Source organism: Polypterus senegalus, chromosome 11 (assembly GCF_016835505.1).
Source record: "Polypterus senegalus isolate Bchr_013 chromosome 11, ASM1683550v1, whole genome shotgun sequence".
NCBI lineage: Eukaryota > Metazoa > Chordata > Cladistia > Polypteriformes > Polypteridae > Polypterus > Polypterus senegalus.
In genome coordinates, this window is record NC_053164.1 from 154,969,674 (window position 1) to 154,987,929 (window position 18,256).

General features: G+C 38.4%; 1 protein-coding gene across 5 annotated transcripts in view; it reads left to right on the forward strand.

Annotated features, from left to right (window-relative positions):
* chrm2a (cholinergic receptor, muscarinic 2a) overlaps window positions 1-18,256 on the forward strand; it is a 656,161-nt gene that overhangs the window by 530,415 nt on the left and 107,490 nt on the right. For 4 of the 5 annotated variants that reach the window (XM_039769949.1, XM_039769952.1, XM_039769950.1 and 1 more), the window contains one exon: window positions 6,936-6,979. The exons of the other annotated variant lie outside the window; for it this stretch is intronic. The gene's annotated coding sequence lies outside the window, so the exon portion shown is untranslated. The remainder of the gene's footprint in view (window positions 1-6,935; window positions 6,980-18,256) is intronic. 5 annotated transcript variants of the gene reach the window in all.

The window sequence follows — 18,256 nt, forward strand, 5'->3', positions numbered from 1 at the left end:
TTGCACAATCCCCTCCCCCCACACTCATTTCACGTTACTTTAAGAGGACCACATCAATGTCATACCACACATGTTATCTTTGAGTATCACTAAAACCAAAATATTTTCTAGTATTTCTGTATTTAACTTGCCCATCTGTCAAGTAGCTTGCAGTGATGACTGCCAGAATGACTAACAGAATGACAAAATTCTACGACATTCCAGTTTTCAGTACCTTCGCTAATTTCAGTAAAAAATGCAACATAATCACTCAAGTAATACAGTGTCAGTTTTTAGGCAAGAGGATATCTTTTCGTGTGCCAGAAGCAAAGGTGTAAAGCTGTGTTTTTCAACCTTTTTACTGTGGTGGCAGACCTTTTTTAACCTAAAAAATCCCAAGGCACACCACGATTCTACCAACTACAAAAACATTAAATGTCATACACATGCCTAACTGTCCGAAGGGTCTTGACTAACGGAGACACCATCAAAAAATTTGCTTTGGAGATTGCTGCTTACAGATGCAGCACTCAGTGAGCACTCGTATGCCCACTGTCTCTCAGTTCTTCAAGAGTCGCTGGTGAACACGCACCCTGGCAGCTGGATCCCCGACATGTATCCTGTTTGCTACAGTGCACTCTAAGTGCTGTTTCTGCACAAGAGTGATCCAGTGACACAGCACTATTATTACCATAATGCACCAGTTGAAAAACACTTGTGAAGACTATAATTATCAATTTGTTGATGATAAACAATTCAGGGTCATAGTTGCACAATTTTAACACAATTTTAAGGTGTGCCCATTTAGGAGATGTTTATACTTTCAAGTAAATCAGTCTTTAGCAGTGTATTCAAAATTTAAGGTTGATTTGGTTGTTTAGATATACTTTGACATATATGTCTTATGTACTATGCCAACTTGAGAATTAACTCAAGATTTTTTTTGTTGTTATTTTTGTTGGCGCTTAATGCATGGCCTCGTTTTCTTATTATCTTCTTTTCAACTTAAGGGAGGTATTCAAATTCAGGGTGTTCTTGCCCAAGTAGTATTTTGTTAAAAGTTCAGGTTTAATGTCATTGTTTAAGTGTAAGCTATGCCATTACATTTTTTTTAATTTCTTTGTGTTGATTCTACATTATTTTATATTATAATTCTGGGTGTATTTACTTCATGATTTAAGTACTTTATGATTACATGTTTTAATGTTTGATACGATTAATTGTGATTAAATACATATAATGATGCAACTAATTTTTTAATTGATTTCCAGCCCATAATAGGCAGGCATGTTGCCAGGTACTAGGTCTTGTGTATATGTATAATTAACTCACCTCCTAAAAATTGTATTTTCAGTCTACTTAATTTTCTTCTCCAGTACCTACCCTTTCAGTAGGGTTAATGCTGAAACCATCTGTTGTTATTTTCCTATAGTGCTAATGTGATTAGCCTGTTGAAAGGCACAAGGTTTGGATCAAGTCACATTAAAAGGTCTAGAGTTGCAAAAGAGTGCTGCCACCTAATATTGTCAAACATCTGCTGCCATACATGGATTTCTTTTTTCTTTTCTTAAGAATACCACTTACTACCTTGTAACAGCTGCCAGCACAACAGTGGCTACAGGACAGTGTCACAAACTTTTCTTCTGTGTACCAGACATAGGTTGGGGTACAGTCCTTGTGCATTAATTCTGTTTCCCAAGGTAGTTTGCATCCAAATATCCCTTAACACATCCTTACTGTGTACATAAGCTTAAAGAAGATTTACTGTCTTGCTGGTGTGGAATGTACAGGAAATGCTACTGCAAATCCTTGCACTGTTTCTTTTTTATATCTACCTTCAGGTTGCTCATTTATCTTTGCTTTTTCTGGGACAGAATAGGCTCACTTAGACAGGTCTCATTCATAACACCAACTTACTTTATTTAATAGCAAAAATGTGAGACTAGTATTCAAAAACAGAAATGTAAAGCATTACTGTAGGTAACAAAGTAAACCAATATTTTTTAACACTTTAAATGAAGTTCAGACGTGGATCCTAAAATTTGGAAAAGTGGAAATAAAAGTGTAACTGACAGCGTTGTTCAGTCTGTCTTCTTAAAGCAGCAAGGCTGTGTGTCATCCACTACATAAAGAGCCTTTAATATAAAATACAGATAAACAATAATTGTAAAAAATAATGTAAACTGTAATTACAGGTCATTATTGAAAATGAGTAAAATTAGTGATGACAGATCCATCTGAATGCAGTTTTATATGATTTAAGGTCCACTGTAAAAGAGTCCTTTTAGCATGGAATGTCATCCAACCTTTTCCAAACTCCGTTCTTTCTGTGCAGTGTTAAGATATTGCCAGAACCACCAGTGAAAGCACAGGCACCAGCAGAAGACACCTATACTGGTTAGAACAGTCATCTGATTGCAGTGGAAACTTGTAATGCACATCTGCTGACTAGGACAATTTATAATCAACAACTAACGTATCAGTATCGATCAAATCAGGTACCAAGGGATTATAGGCAGCAGCTTTATCTGCTACAATCCAATTGCTGTCTAGTATAACATTGCTTAATATAAATCAGGATTATAAGTTTATCCTAGCATGTTTGAGAGTTTGACTGCAGCCAACCCCTACCTATCTGTTGCAAGAGCCCTTGTGGAACAGATTGGACATGTTCCACTTGGATGGGTTACATTTAAACTAGAGGGGAGTCAATATATTGGTGAGGCATTAGAATAGGTTAGTCAAGAATTGTTTAAAGTAGGTGAGGATGTGAGCAAGAAGTTTAGGACAAGACAACATCAGAACATCTAATAAAGTGTTAAAACAAATAAACAGGTGAACTCAGAAGATTGTAGCTTAAAGTTAAAAAGGGAGAGTCAAGCTAAAGTTAGAAAATGGGATTTATTAGAAAATGGAATGAACCTTAACAAAATTGATAATGTCATTTCTCAATGTAGTCTCCATCTTTCTCAATGCACTTGCGCCACCTGCCTGGAAGTGCCAAGATTCTAGCAGAATAAAAGGTGCATCCGAGTTATTGTCGAACACTGCATGCCGAGGGGTTCTACAGTCACTGGTGTAAGTTACTGTGACTTGCTGGAGACCAGTATGAACCCTGCTATTTGATCCAATCGCAGGGACTACTATGTTAAGGAGTCCTTTTGCTGCAAGACAATGCCCACTCACACACTGCTAAGAAAACCAAGGTTGGTCTGGAGAAACTGAAGTTTGAGGTATTGCCACATCCTCCTTATTCACCAGATTTACCACCATGTGATTTCCATCATTTTGGACTGTTAAAAAACATCTGGGTGGTCGTCGATTCAAGACAGATGACACTGTGAAGAAACTTTGTGCCCTTTCTGTGTTGGTGGGGGGATGGGATAGCAGGATGCGTGCTGCTTTTGCTGATCGACACAAAAGACACTGACGGAAAGGTGCTAAGGGATTTAAGGTGGGCCAGGATTACAAGTTTATTCGTAGGCCTTGGTAATTCTAGTGTTAAGGGTAAATGTTGCACTAAGGCTGGAAAGTGTTTCTTCACACAGAGAACCACAGACACATGGAATAAGTTACCGAGTTGAGAGGTAGAATCTTGGGATTTGGGGTCCTTCAAAAATCACATATTTTTGTGGAGAGATAGAATTGATTCACTTTGTTGGATTAAATAGTCTTTTTTTTCATCAAAGATTTTCTAATTTCAATACTCTGGCTTGACATTTGGAAATTTGCAGATTTAGAGCACATTAACATTATTTTGTGAAAAATCCATGAAAGACAATGTACAAAGATATTTGTAAATCTGATAATACTGCTCAGCTGAGTATATGTAGTACTTGAACAGCTTTATTTTATATTATAACCGCTTATCTTTGTTTATTTTTAATTTTTAAATTCTGTTGTTTTGTAGTCTTAATTGTGCATCATTGTGCGCACAATTGTGGGCTTATATCCCAAAGTTGACTTAATAGTGTATTCCTGTTTTTTTCCAATCTGTAGGAAATTAACACTGAAACAGATATCATCTACTTGGCAGCACCTCTACGCAGCTTGTTATTTGAAAATGTACCCTATATTGAGTTTTACACTCCATTTTTTTTTAACTGAGACTGATTCAGACTAGATGCAATAAAAACCTGTAGGTACTTGGTGTCCTATAAACTAAGTTGAATAGCCTTGTTATAATAATAAGTTTTATTTATGTAGCACCTTTCATACACTCAAGGACACTTTATAATTCAATAAACACATTAACAAGACAGTAGAAATTACATACAAGAAAATGAATAATACTCATTGAAAGGATTTGTTTTTAACAGAAGTTTTAAATTAATAATAGATTTTTCCTCGCAAAGGCTGAGAGGAAGAGCATTCCAAATTTTAGTGGCTATCACACTGAACGCTTTGCCACCCATAGTTACTAACCTTGGGATTAATAAATTATCTATCTATCTATCTATCTATCTATCTATCTATCTATCTATCTATCTATCTATCTATCTATCTATCTATCTATCTATCTATCTAACCTGTATTTAGGTAAAGTGAGTAAGTTAGCGTCCAATGATCTTAATGCATGAGCAGGAATGTAAGGAAGCAGCAGCTCAGACAGATAATGAGGGGCTAAACCATAAATAGCTTTAAAGGTGAGAAAAATAATTTTATATTTGATTCTTGAAGAACCTGGTAACCAATGCAAATCATAGTGGACAGGAGTGATGCAAGAGATTTTTTAGTGTGTGTAAGTAAACGAGCAGCAGAAATCTGAATTATTATTGTTATTATCTATATATATAATTCACTAAGAGCACACAAGACACTGAGCGCAAGCAAGACACTGAGGGCATGCAAGATAGTGAGCACAAGAAAGACAGAGCCCCGCTCGCCAACTCTAAGACCATGGGATACGCTCGACAGAACCCCGGCCACCAACTCTAACCCTCCTACAACCTCATGGGATACGCACGACAGAGCCACGCACACCAACGTCCAGCGTGACTCTCAAGGCACACAACAACTCATCAAACACAGCCTCAGTCGCTTTCATCTGTGCAAAAGTTCACATGCACTTCTGAGCCACGCTAACTTTACACTGCACTCAAGACAGAGAGCCACGATCACCAACTCACAGAGCCCCGACCCACCAACTCTAAGACCATAGGATACGCACGACAGAGCCCCACCTGCCATCTCTAATCCTACTTCCGCGTCCACTGTCGCTCTTGATCAAACAGCAATAATTAGCAAACAAACAAAGATAACTGGCAGTAACAGTGCAAAATTCACAATTGGTATGCTAGTTTGAAAAGATAAGTTTAGAGGTTAGTTTTAAAATGTGTTATTAAATCAAGCTGATGTATATGAGAGAGAAGAGAATTCCCGACTTGAGGAGCACTATGAGAGACGCTCAAGCTCCCATAGCACAGAGTTTGATGTGTGGTACAGAAAGTACAGCTGCAGATGAAAATCAGAGTGAGTGAGACGAGTGTCAGTCTGTAGGAGATCAGTGAGGTTGTGGAGAGCTTTGAGTGTTAATAGCAGTATTTAGTATTGTATTCTGTAGTTAACAGGGAGCCAATGAAGTTGAGAGAGAATAGGTGTAGTATGTTCAGTGGATTTAGAACAGCAGGTTATTATCCTGGCAGCAGAACTTTGAATAAATTGTAAGCGATGGATACATTTTTGTGGGATGACAGATAGAATAGCATTACAGTAATCTATACGTGAGGTGACTCGGGCATTAACCAATACTTCAGTACTGTGTTGCGTGAGAACAGGAAGAAGTCTAGAAATGTTTCGAAGATGGAAGAAAGCAGTCCAAGAAATGTTACTTATACAGGAGGAATAATTTAATAATAATAATAATTATTATTATTATTATTTAATAATTGCCATTATTAGTGTATAAATGGATATAAATAATTGCATGTAAACGATTCGCCAAAATCTGTTGTATGTAAACGATACTGTTTAAAACGTTGTTGTTTTTTCATCAGAAAACCCGGTTTCCACGTCTACCTGTATTAGTTTAAATGGCACTTTTAACACTCGCAATAGGGCGGACGCGCTGACTTATCGTGTCGACTGGGCAACACAGTGAATGCAGTGTCTATCTATATATGTCTATGTTTTCCGTAGCCTGCTACAGGAAGGGTACTCTCTCGACCATTGCCATTGGTTTTGCTTCTTGCTATTTTCGTTATACTGCGACAGTGTTTTCGTAAGCCTTTGTTATACTGGATTCCTTTCTCACCATTTTCCCTTCCTATTCTTACACCGGCTTCGGCTAGTTATTATTATTATTGAATTATTATTGAAGCTACTACAGTACATGCTGAAAGAATACCTACATGACTGGAAAAAATGTCTACTGTGTGGACATTATAGTTTTTGTCAATTTAATTGGTTTTTAGATAGTTGCATTTGTATATGATATTGTAACTCTGGTTTCCAAGTGAGATCAATAAAAAATGTAGATGTCATTGATGCCATAAGAAGTTTGTAGTTTTTGAATACCAGATGTAGTGAGCACAATATTACGTGTATTGTGTGACTAATTTAGACTGCAATTTTTTCTAAATTTGACTGATAATGACATTAAAAGACCTCAGACACTTTCTGAAAGTTAAAAAAAATAGGAAATGAGCCTTGGCAGATCAAAGTGTGTATGCAGTTGAAGAAGTTTGCATTGTAAACATAAGATCTGAGAATTTTTTTATGAGATTAAAGTACATAAAATAAGGTCAGTAAAAGAGAAATGTATGTTACTATAAAGCTGTTGAAGAAACTGAAGTTGGCACACTGTCAACAAAATGACAGAACTTAAGAATGTGAGATTCTAAAGAGCTAGGCTTTCAGGGTGATTGATTCAACCACTTTAAAATTTTGAAGTATGTTAACACTTGTCTTGATTTGGACATTTGGACTGACTTACTCTTTCTTTATTCACCTTACAGAAGAGTAAGTCTATTCAGCATTAACTGTTTTGCTGTATTGCTGGGTGAGTAGATCTTGTCTCTTACAGGAATTCACATCTAATTGATTTTTCATATTTTTGCTTGTAACCTCAAATAATGGGTCCTTACTATGATATACTTACAAAAGTATCCTTGGTTATAACCTAGTTTTGGCTGGGGTAAACAAAGAAAAATGATCCATATAAAGATCCTGTTCTGCTATTGTGAAATTTGACCAAGGAAGTTCAAATCTAGTAATGCAATAATGTCTTATAAACAAATACTAATTTATTTGAAAAGAAATAGTATACATGTCTTCATGGAATTAATAGATGTCCACTAAACATTTTGTCACTTAATTGGATTGGTATGTGTTATGCATTTTGCCAGTGCACCATATTCAATAACTACAGGAAAGAAGTATCAAGAGAAATACAATTGAATATTTTTTTCATCATACTATTTATTAGAAGTAGCACTGAACTATGAAACACTCAAGCTCCTTTTCTCTCCTTGGACTGATTTGCCCAGTTGACTAAAGTAGGACATTTTATAAAGTCTCTGAATCAATATTCAAATATAAATAAGCAAATGTATTGTTTAATCTCCTTAGTGAGCATGTTTTGTGGAAACTAACTCTGATTTTAGTGCAGCATCATCTTTTGAGTGAAAAAATGTTTTGGATAAACAAATTCTTTTCTACTAGAAAGATGTTGGCTTTTGAAAGGAGCTGTTTTACAATAAAGTCAAATTTTAAAATGATCAATGTGGAAATAAGCATGAAATAAAATATAGTGGCATTTGTCCATTTTTTTAAAAAAAGAAAGAGATACTACTGTTATTGCATGGTTTCTTGGTTACACTTTCTTTACTATAAATGTTAGAACATTACCACTGTGTGTTCAGTATCCTTTGTTTAAATATTCATACATTTTGATGATCATCCTTTTCAAACCATAATAAAGATTTTGTGAATTATTAATTCTATATATAGTATTTATTAACAGTATGTCCTAACAAAACATAATAAAATGCTTTACAATTTGAAATGCATGTTCTACTAGCAAAAGTATTTAGTGCTGTTATATGAATAACCAATCCTATTCCTGTAACAAGTGAATTTCAAAAAGCTCTTTCATTAAAATAGTAAAGTCATTTCTTATTATGTACTGCTTACCCACATTGCATACAGTACTTTTTTTTTCATATACAAATGGCTTTCTTTAAATGCCCCATATATCTACTTCCAATTGTTTTTGCATTATGTTTCAATGTACATTTCCATTACCTTCATCTGCAGCTTCCTTTACAGTTCTGAAATTCCAGCTCTAAATATCTCATTTGTGTTGCTCATTATCTTTAATGTGTTAGGCAAATTTACATTTGCAATATGTTTTATTAATCCCCAAGGGGATATTTGCATTCCTAGCAAAGCTCATGAAAAAAATACTCCTGGAAAATGGACATAGAGTTCAGTTAATTTAATCCAATTGTGAAAACTGTGCAAGGAATGATTTTCTAAAAATAAAGATGTGTATATATATATATATATATATATATATATATATATATATATATATATATATATATATATATATATATATATATAAGTATGACTGGTGTTTACTGGAGATATAGTCATAGGTAAATGGATCTCCTGATATTCTGTGGCATCATTGTAGCCATTGTGAATTGTGCTTTTCTCAGAATCGCATTGTGCTCAAAGGTGTTGGAATAACAAAAGTCAGGAGATGGATGCAAGAAAATATCCAAGTCACTGAATATCCCTTAGGGCACAGTTACAGTAAATCAAACATTAATAAGTGGAAGTAGTATGTCAGAGCTGTAAATCTAACTAGAGTAGGCCATCCACAAATACTGAGTGATCTGGTTTGATCAAGTGCTTCACCAGTCACAGATTTATGGTCAAGTAGCAAAGAGAAAGCCACTGATTAGATTAAAAAAAGACACATGACATTTCAGGTAGAGTCTGCCAGAAGCCACAAGAGAAACTTTGAGGTCAGCTTGTAGAAGGTTCTATACTTTAAGGTCAAACTTGGATTTTTGGCCATCAGACTAAATGCCATGTTTCATGTAACTGAAACACTATACATTATCAAAAAACATACCATTTCCACCATGAATTAACTGTGTTAGTAGCATCATGCTGTAGGAAAACTTCTTTGTTGTAGTCCCTGGAAGTCCTATGGTGAGACCTATTCAAACAGACTTAATTCTGCCACTGCTGCCAGAGATGCATCTGCTAAATACTAACTTGAAGGGGGTGAAAACTTACAGTATGTGATCAAGTATTTTGTGTTTTATATTGGTAATTTAGATAAAATTACAAAGACCTGTTTCCACATTGACATTAAAGTCTTCTTCTGTTGTTGACTTTCAAAAAAAAACAAATTAAATCCACTATGATTCAATATTGTATCTTCTTCTTCTTTCGGCTGCTCCCATTAGGGGTTGCCACAGCAGGTCCTCTTGTTCCATATCTTCTTGTCCTCTACATCTTGCTCTGTCACACTCATCACCTGAATGTCATCACTCACCACATCTATAAACCTTCTTTTAGGCCTTCCTCTTTTCCTCTTGCCTGGCAGCTCTATTCTTAGCATCCGTCTCCCAATATACTCAGCATCTCTCCTCTGCACATGTTCAAACCAATGCAATCTCACCTCTCTGACTTTGGCTCCCAACCATCTAACTTGAGTTGACCCTCTAATGTATCATTTCTAATCCTGTCCATCCTTGTCACACCCAATACAAATCTTAGCATCTTTAACTCTGCCACCTCCAGCTCTGTCTCCTGCTTTCTGGTCAGTGCCACCATCTCTAACCCATATAACATAGCTGGCCTCACTACCATCCTGTAGACCTTCCCTTTCACTCTTGTTGATCTGTCACAAATTACTCCTGACACTCTTCTCCCCCCATTCCACCCTGCCTGCACTCTCTTGTTCACCTCTCTTCCACAATCCCTTTTACTCTATATTGTTGTATTTAAACTCATCCACCTTCACCAGCTCTACTCCCTGCATTCTTGCCATTCCACTGACCTTCCTCTCATTCACACACATGTATTCCGTCTTGTTCCTAATGACCTTAATTCCTCTCTTCTCTAGAGCATATTTCCACCTCTCCAGGTTCTCCTCGACCTGCTCCCTACTTTTGCTACAGATCACAATGTCATCCGCAAACATCATAGTCCAAGGGGACTCCTGTCTAATCTCATCTGTCAACCTGTCTATCACCATTGCAAATAAGGGCCCAGATCTGATTCCTGATGTAATCCCACCTCCATGTTGAATGTATCTGTCATTCCTACTGCAGACCTCACCAGTGTCACATTTCCCTCGTACATATCGTACGACTCTTGCATACTTATCTGCCACTCCCGACTTCCTCAAACAATACCACAACTCCTCTCAAGGCACCCTGTCATATGCTTTCTCTAGGCCCACAAAGACACAATGCAACTCTTTCTGGCCTTCTCTATACTTCCCCATCAACACCCTCAGATTAAACATTGCATCTGTGGTGCCCTTTCTTCGCATGGAACCATATTGCTGCTCACTAATCATCACCTCCATTCTTAACCTAGCTTCCACTACTCTTTCCCTTAACTTCATGCTGTGGCTTATGAATTTTATTCCCTTATAGTTACTACAGCTCTGCATGTCCCCCTTATTCTTAAAAACTAGCACCGGTACACTTCTTCTCCACTCCTCAGGCATCCTCTCACATTCCCAGATTCCATAAAACAATCGGGTTAAAACCTCCACTGCGCTTACTGATTCACTATCTCCACATCATCCAACCTTCTCTCTCTCTCATTCTCATCATTCATCAGCCTCTGAAAGTACTCTTTCCATCTTCTCAACACACCCTCCTCATTTGTGAGTATGTTTCCATCTTTATCCTTTATGACCCTAACCTACTGCACATATTTCCCAGCTCAGTCCCACTGTCTAACCAATCTGTACATGTATGTCCTTTTCTCCCTCTTTAGTGTCCAACCTCTCATGCAACTCATCCTATGCCTTTTATTTAGCCTTCGCCACCTCTGTCTTCACCTTGCGCCTTATCTGCTTGTACTCTTGTCTACTTTCTGCATCTCTCTTACTATCTCAGTTCTTCTTTGTCATCCTCTTTCTCTGTATACACTCCTGGGGCCTCATGCATAAACAGTGCTTAAGCACAGAAATGTTGCGTAAGAACGTTTCCACGTTCAAATCGTGATGTATAAAACCTACACTTGGTGTAAAGCCACACACTTTTCCACGGTACCTCATTCCTTGTCGTATGCAAGTTCTCCGCTCAGTTTTGGAGACTGGAGGCACCCAGCGTCAAAGCAGTGCTACTGTTCCTGTGTGATTACACAGAAACTAATATTCAGAAATACACTGAAACTAACTGCATATTGTTCATTACTGTAATGCATCTGATTATAATTAACTTGTAACAATATAATGGTCCAGGGAATAGTCACAGTATTCTGAATACCATAACTGCTTTAGCGTTGTTACTCTCACTGCACGATCTTCTTCTTCTTTTTCTTCTTTCAGCTGCTCCCTTTAAGGGTTGCCACAGCAGATCATCTTTTTCCATATTACTCTCACTGCACCACTCGGAGTATTTATATCACTGTATCTGAGTGGGGAATCACAGCAGCAGCTGATCGGAATGAGAATTATCGGTATTACAGCACAGCAAAACGTTTTAAAGCCTGTCCTGTATGGACTTCATGGTTCAGAAACAGTTTCATCCCAAGAACTATAAATGAACTTAATCAATTGCTCCTTGTAGAACTGTTTGTACTTATAAGTACAATTACCCCACTGTAAACTTGCACTACAGTTAAGCGCGTATTTACATATGATGACGGTATCATTTGTAAGATGAAATGCAGCAAAATATGTTGATTATATTATACAGATAAAACTTTAACTTCATTTAAATAATCTGCATCTATACTAATAAAAGGCAAAGCCCTCACTGACTCACTCACTGACTCACTCATCACTAATTCTCCAACTTCCCGTGTAGGTAGAAGGCTGCAATTTAGCAGGCTCATTCCTTACAGCTTACTTACAAAAGTTGGGCAGGTTTCATTTCGAAATTCTATGCGTAATGGTCATAACTGGAACCTATTTTTCTCCATATACTGTAATGGATGTTAGCTCGACGGCCGTGGGGGAGGAGCTGCGTGTGACATCATCATGCCTCCCACGTAATCGCATGAACTGACTGTGACCGCAGTACGTAGAAAAGAAGGAAGAGCTCCCAAAGAGCGCTGAAGAAAAACGCCAAATACTTTATTCGCGAGATCAAAGTTTAATGAGAAGACACGAGGTATAAACGAGACTTTGGATCACTTTGTAACGGAGTTAAAATTGCTGTAGCGAGAAACTTTTAAGTGCCGGGTCTTAGCTAACATTAAATAAAGCCGTGGACATCGCAACATCACACAAGAGAGCAGCTCACGTGAACTGACTGAACACAGTACGAGTGATCACTTCCATGCATCAAACCTGTTCAAAAAACGCATTACACAATTGACAAGGTGATGGCTTTATATGTCGTTCGTTAATAAAACAGCGGAGAAGCTGTGTAAAGGCTGTTTTACAAAAAACCAGCGGAGCGTCTTATATGAGCAGGCAGTCAGCTAAAGAAGGGAATCAATAAATATCTATATAATCGTAATAAACAAGCAAAAAATAATGTACAAGCCGCGGATTAAATAATGGAAATGGGTACTTGAACAGTAAAGTAAGTCTCGAATAGCTACACAATAACTATAAGAATCGTAATAAATGAACAATAAAACAGTACAGAACTGCAAAGCAAGGAGAAATGATGGCCTTATATGGCATTCGTTTATAAAGCAGCAGAGAAGCTGTGTGAAGGCAGCTACACAAGAGCGCCACACTCTGAATGTATTCCTGGCATCACCGTTATACCCTCTGAAATCCCAAATTTCAATTGAAATGCCTCAAATTTCCAGTAAGGCTCTGCTTTACGATGACAATTAATAAGTCTCAGGGACACACCCTACAAAAGGTTTTCCTCCTGGACAAAACTATACGTTGCATTCTCAAAAGTATATATATATATATATATATATATATATATATATATATATATATATATATATATATATATATATATATATATACACACACACCCCGATCAATACACTGTCAAATAAACGAACTACACACCATGGCACAACATGAGAGGCTTCGCCTCTAGTGCTGACATCTGAGGTTCGATTCCCGAGAAGGGGTGCAGTGACTGTGTACGAAACACGTGACGCATACTTTTTGCATTATTTGACAGTAAAACTATTTCAATATATTCAATATATGCATATCAGCGCTTCCCAATTCATTTTACCCTCGCATCCCCTTGGTTTGAGAAGAAATATGAAAAAATATGAGGTTAACGCAGAAAAACAGATCACCAATTGAAGCTTTATGAATAATGGATACTTGATTCGCCATCAATAATTGTTTTGGTAAAGCCATACTCAGTGTAATCCTCCTTTCATTTTATAATTTTTCTGGGACTAGCCATGATTAAATGAACAGTAAAAAAGTAAGAGCGAAGCGAGGGTGACTTATTTAGGCAGGCAGGCGACAGCTCAATAGCTCGAATTTGGATATAAGTAGGTTCTATTTAGTCTCCAGAAATATTTTTGGTAGGAATGGAAGTTGAATTTAGTCTTTAAATTTCTATGGTGAAGAAAAATGTATGCAATGATGACTAAATTTAACTTACATTCCTACTAAACATATTTCTGTCACCCAAATAAAAATTACTTATATTTAAAATTTAAATAGAACTTGAACAGATACGATAGTTCATAATACCCACGCAGCACTAAGTGCACGTAAGAGCAGGAGTGATCCGTTTTAACAAGCAGCGTATTTTACTGATACGAAATAGCCTGCCCATTTAATTATTTAGGAATCGATAGATAAGATTGTGTACAATAATGTTTTTAATTTTTCTTCCTCGATGGATTTTGGCACCCCCAGCAACAGCTGCTCGCACCCAAAGGAGATATATATATACTCAGCAAAAAAAGAAACGTCCCTTTTTCAGGACTGTGTATTTCAACAATAATGTTTTAAAAATCCAAATAACTTTACAGATCTTCATTGTAAAGGGTTTAAACAATGTTTTCCATGCATGTTCAATTAACCATAATCAATTAATTAACATGCACCTGTGGAATGGTCGTTAAGACCTTAACAGCTTACAGAAAGTAGGCATTTAAGGTCACAGTTTTAAAAACGCAGGACACTAAAGAGGCTTGTCTACCAACTGTGAAAAACACCCAAAGAAAGATGCCCAGGGTCCCTGCTCATCTGCGTGAACGTGCATAAGGCATGCTGCAGGGAGGCATGAGGACTGCTGATGTGGCTAGGGCAATAAATTGCCATGTCCGCACTGTGAGACGCCAAAGACAGCGCTACAGGGAGACAAGAAGGACAGCTGATCATCCTCGCAGTGGAAGACCACGTGTAACAACACCTGCACAGGATCGGTACATCCGAATATCACACCTGCGTGACAGGTACAGGATGGCCACAACAACTGCCCGAGTCACACCAGGAACACACAATCCCTCCATCAGTGCTCAGACTGTCCGCAATAGGCTGAGAGAGGCTGGACTGAGGGCTTGTAGGCCTGTTGTAAGGCAGGTCCTTACCAGACATCACCAGCAACAACACCGCCTATGGGCACAAACCCACCTTCGCTGGACCAGACAGGAGTGGCAAAAAGTGTTCTTCACTGATGAGTCACGGTTTTGTCTCACCAGGGGTGATGGACGGATTTGTGTTTATCGTCGAAGGAATTGAGCACGCCTGGGACCTGTTGGATCGCAGGGTGAGGGCTAGGGCCATTCCCCCCAGAAATGTCCAGGAACTTGCAGGTGCCTTGGTGGAAGAGTGGGGTAACATCTCACAGCAAGAACGGACAAATCTGGTACAGTCCATGAGGAGGAGATGAACTGCAGTACTTCAAGCAGCTGGTGGCCACACCAGATACTGACTGGTACTTTTGATTTTGAGCCTCCCTTCATTCAGGGACACATTGTGAAACCTTTTTAGTTATGTCTTATGGTGTTGACTCTTTTAGTGTTCATACAAATATTTACACATTACGTTTACTGAAAGTAAAAACAGTTGAAAGTCAGGGGACGTTTCTTTTTTTGCTGAGTTTATATATATATAGTAATCCCTCCTCGATCGCGGGGGTTGTGTTCCAGACCCCCCCGCGATAGGTGAAAATCCGCAAAGTAGAAACCATATGTTTTTATGGTTATTTTTATATATTTTAAGCCCTTAAAAACTCTCCCACACTGTTTATAAATATTCCCGCAGAGTTATACAGCATAATCCCTTTGTATTCTCTTAGATATTAGGTAAGATTCATTGAAATTATGTATATAAACACACTGTTTATATACAGTAAAACCTAAATATTATTTTAAAGATATTGAGTGTCTCCGATATCACATATGTTACAGCCATTACGATAGACAGGCCACCGGCAATAAATATGTACAATGCAAGAAAAATAGTATACAGTAAATGTGTGTACAGTGACACTAAACGTATATACATGTACTAAGTACTGTAAGTAGAAAATTAATTATGGTTACTCACCAACAATGACACAATGACTTGTCCGATAACAATGAGTTTAATTTTACTGCACAACAAAGGAGAGCGTTACAGTTCTTCCAAAGGAGCCTCTTCAGGCAATTGTGTAGCACTGCCGTTGTTCTTCTTCTGGCAGTCTTCAATCCAAATCCCTAAAGTAGATTCCATCCAGACTACTGCCTTATTACATCCACTTACAACTCGTTTTGCACCCTGGTTAAAAGGACACTGCGGCTGTAGATCTTATATTCCTTTCCTACTTTTAAATAAAAAGAATCGTAGCCTTCAACAAATCCAAAACGCTTACCTTTTCGCAATCGTTAACATCTTCCGCTTTGCTTGGGCACGGCCCCTGAAGCAGTAGCAGATCGTTTTGGAGCCATAATGAAGGGCTTGACTATGCACAAAGATAAACACAAAAGAGCACAACTCTTTACACAGTGAAACACGTTGATGCTGAATGAGCGAGACGAGACTTCCTGGTTAACACTGCATTCAACAGGCAGGAACTTAACTGCGTGCTCTTATTTGTTAGCTTCTCAGTCAGGAGAACTTAACTGCGTGCTCTGATTGGTTAGCTTCTCAGTCATCCGCCAATAGCGTCCCTTGTATGAAATCAACTGGGCAAACCAACTGAGGAAGCATGTACAGTGAGTAAAAAGACACATTGTCCGCAGAACCCGCGAAGCAGCGAAAAATCCGCTATATATTTAGTTATGCTTTCATATAAAATCCGCGATAGAGTGAAGCCGCGAAAGTCGAAGCGCGATATAGCGAGGGATCACTGTATAAGGTTTTGCTACCTGTAAAAGATATTGCTGAAGGGACAGAAGCAAAAATACAAGGAATTACTGTATATATATATGTATATGTACCTCCTCCAGACCGCGAGGGGATGACCGCCCTGGTTGTATTGGGGGCCAGGCGGCGCCCCGGTGCCTGAAGAAACCTGGAGCCCAGCACTTCCGCCACACCAGCGCGGTGTGTGATGTCTTCCCAGGCTTTATCAATGAGGCCGATGCAATGAACGATATTAAAATGGCTCTTCCAGAACTCTTTCAGGGTCAAAGACGTGTCCTCTGTCACATTAAAACACCTGGTGAATAGTCCTTTGGTGTACAGTTTCTTGAAATTTGAAATAACATGCTGGTCCATGGGCTGCAGAAGAGGAGTCATGTTGGGGGGGAGGAACATGACCTTAATAAATTCGTACTCCTCGACCATATCGTCAACCAAATTTGGAGGGTGTGCCAGTGCATTGTCCATTAGAAGAAGGCATTTTTAGGCAGGTTATTCTCTTCAAGATATCGCTTCACTGTGGGAGTGAAAGCCTCGTGCAGCCATTCCAAAAACAAGGTTCTTGTGACCCACCCCTTTATGTTTGCCCTCCACATCACAGGCAGTCTGGCTTTATTTACATTTTGCTGTTTGAAAGCACGAGGGTTCTCAAATTGGTAAACGAGTAGCGGCTTGATTTTTACGTCGCCACTAGTGTTAGCACACAGCAAAACAGTTAACCTGTCCTTCATTAGTTTATGGCCAGGCATAGCCTTCTCTTCCTGGGTAATGTAGGTCCTCCTCGGCATCCTCTTCCAGAACAATCCGGTCTCGTCACAGTTGAAGACTTGTTGCGGGATGTAGCCTTCTTCCTCCACTAATTTTGTGAAAATTTTCACAAATTCTTTCGCAACTTCAGCGTCGGAACTAGCAGCCTCTCCATGCCTTACCACACTATGAATGCCACTTCTTTTGCAAAACTTTTCAAACCATCCTCTACTGACTTTAAATTCCCCACTTCCGGCTCTCGTAGAAGGATAGTTTTGCAGCAAATCGCCATGAATCTTCCTGGCTTTCTCGCATAACATCGCCTCACTTATGCCATCCCCTGCAAGTTGCTTCTCGTTCAGCCACACTAGCAACAGTTTTTCCACCTCTTCCAGCACTTGAGGCCTCTGCCTGGTTAACGCTGTAACGCCTTTTGCAATATCAGCTGCTTTAATAGATTCTTTTTGCTTTAGAATAGTCAAAATCGTAGATCAGTAAGATCAGTAACACGAACACCACGCTCAAACTTTTCAATAATTTCTTTCTTCACTTCGATTTCAATTTTCTGCAAAAGTTTCTTCTCACCACTCATCACTTGCTTAGAAGCCATGGTTAACTGCAAAAGCCAACGAAATATAGAGCGCAAAGATATCACAGGTAAAGCACGCACGTCTGACTTAGAACAATGAACAAGGAGCGGCTCAACACGTGCTTAAATAGCAGGAAGGCAGGCACGCACGTGCAGGAAGGCAGGCAGGCACTTGCAGGAAGGCAGGCAGGCAGGCACGTGCAGGAAGGCAGGCAGGAAACTGGCTTGTTCGTATACCGAGTGTGTGGTCGTGAACCGAGGCAAAAGTTTGCCGAACTTTTTGGTCGTGAACCGAGTTGTACGTGTACCAAGACGTTCATGAACCGAGGTTCCACTGTATAGATATACATATATAGATAGATACAGTAGATATATAGATAGATAGATATAGATATATAGATTATATAGACAGATAGATATATAGATATAGATAGATAGATAGATAGATAGATAGATAGATAGATAGATAGAGATATATATATGTGTATGTATATTTGTGTGTT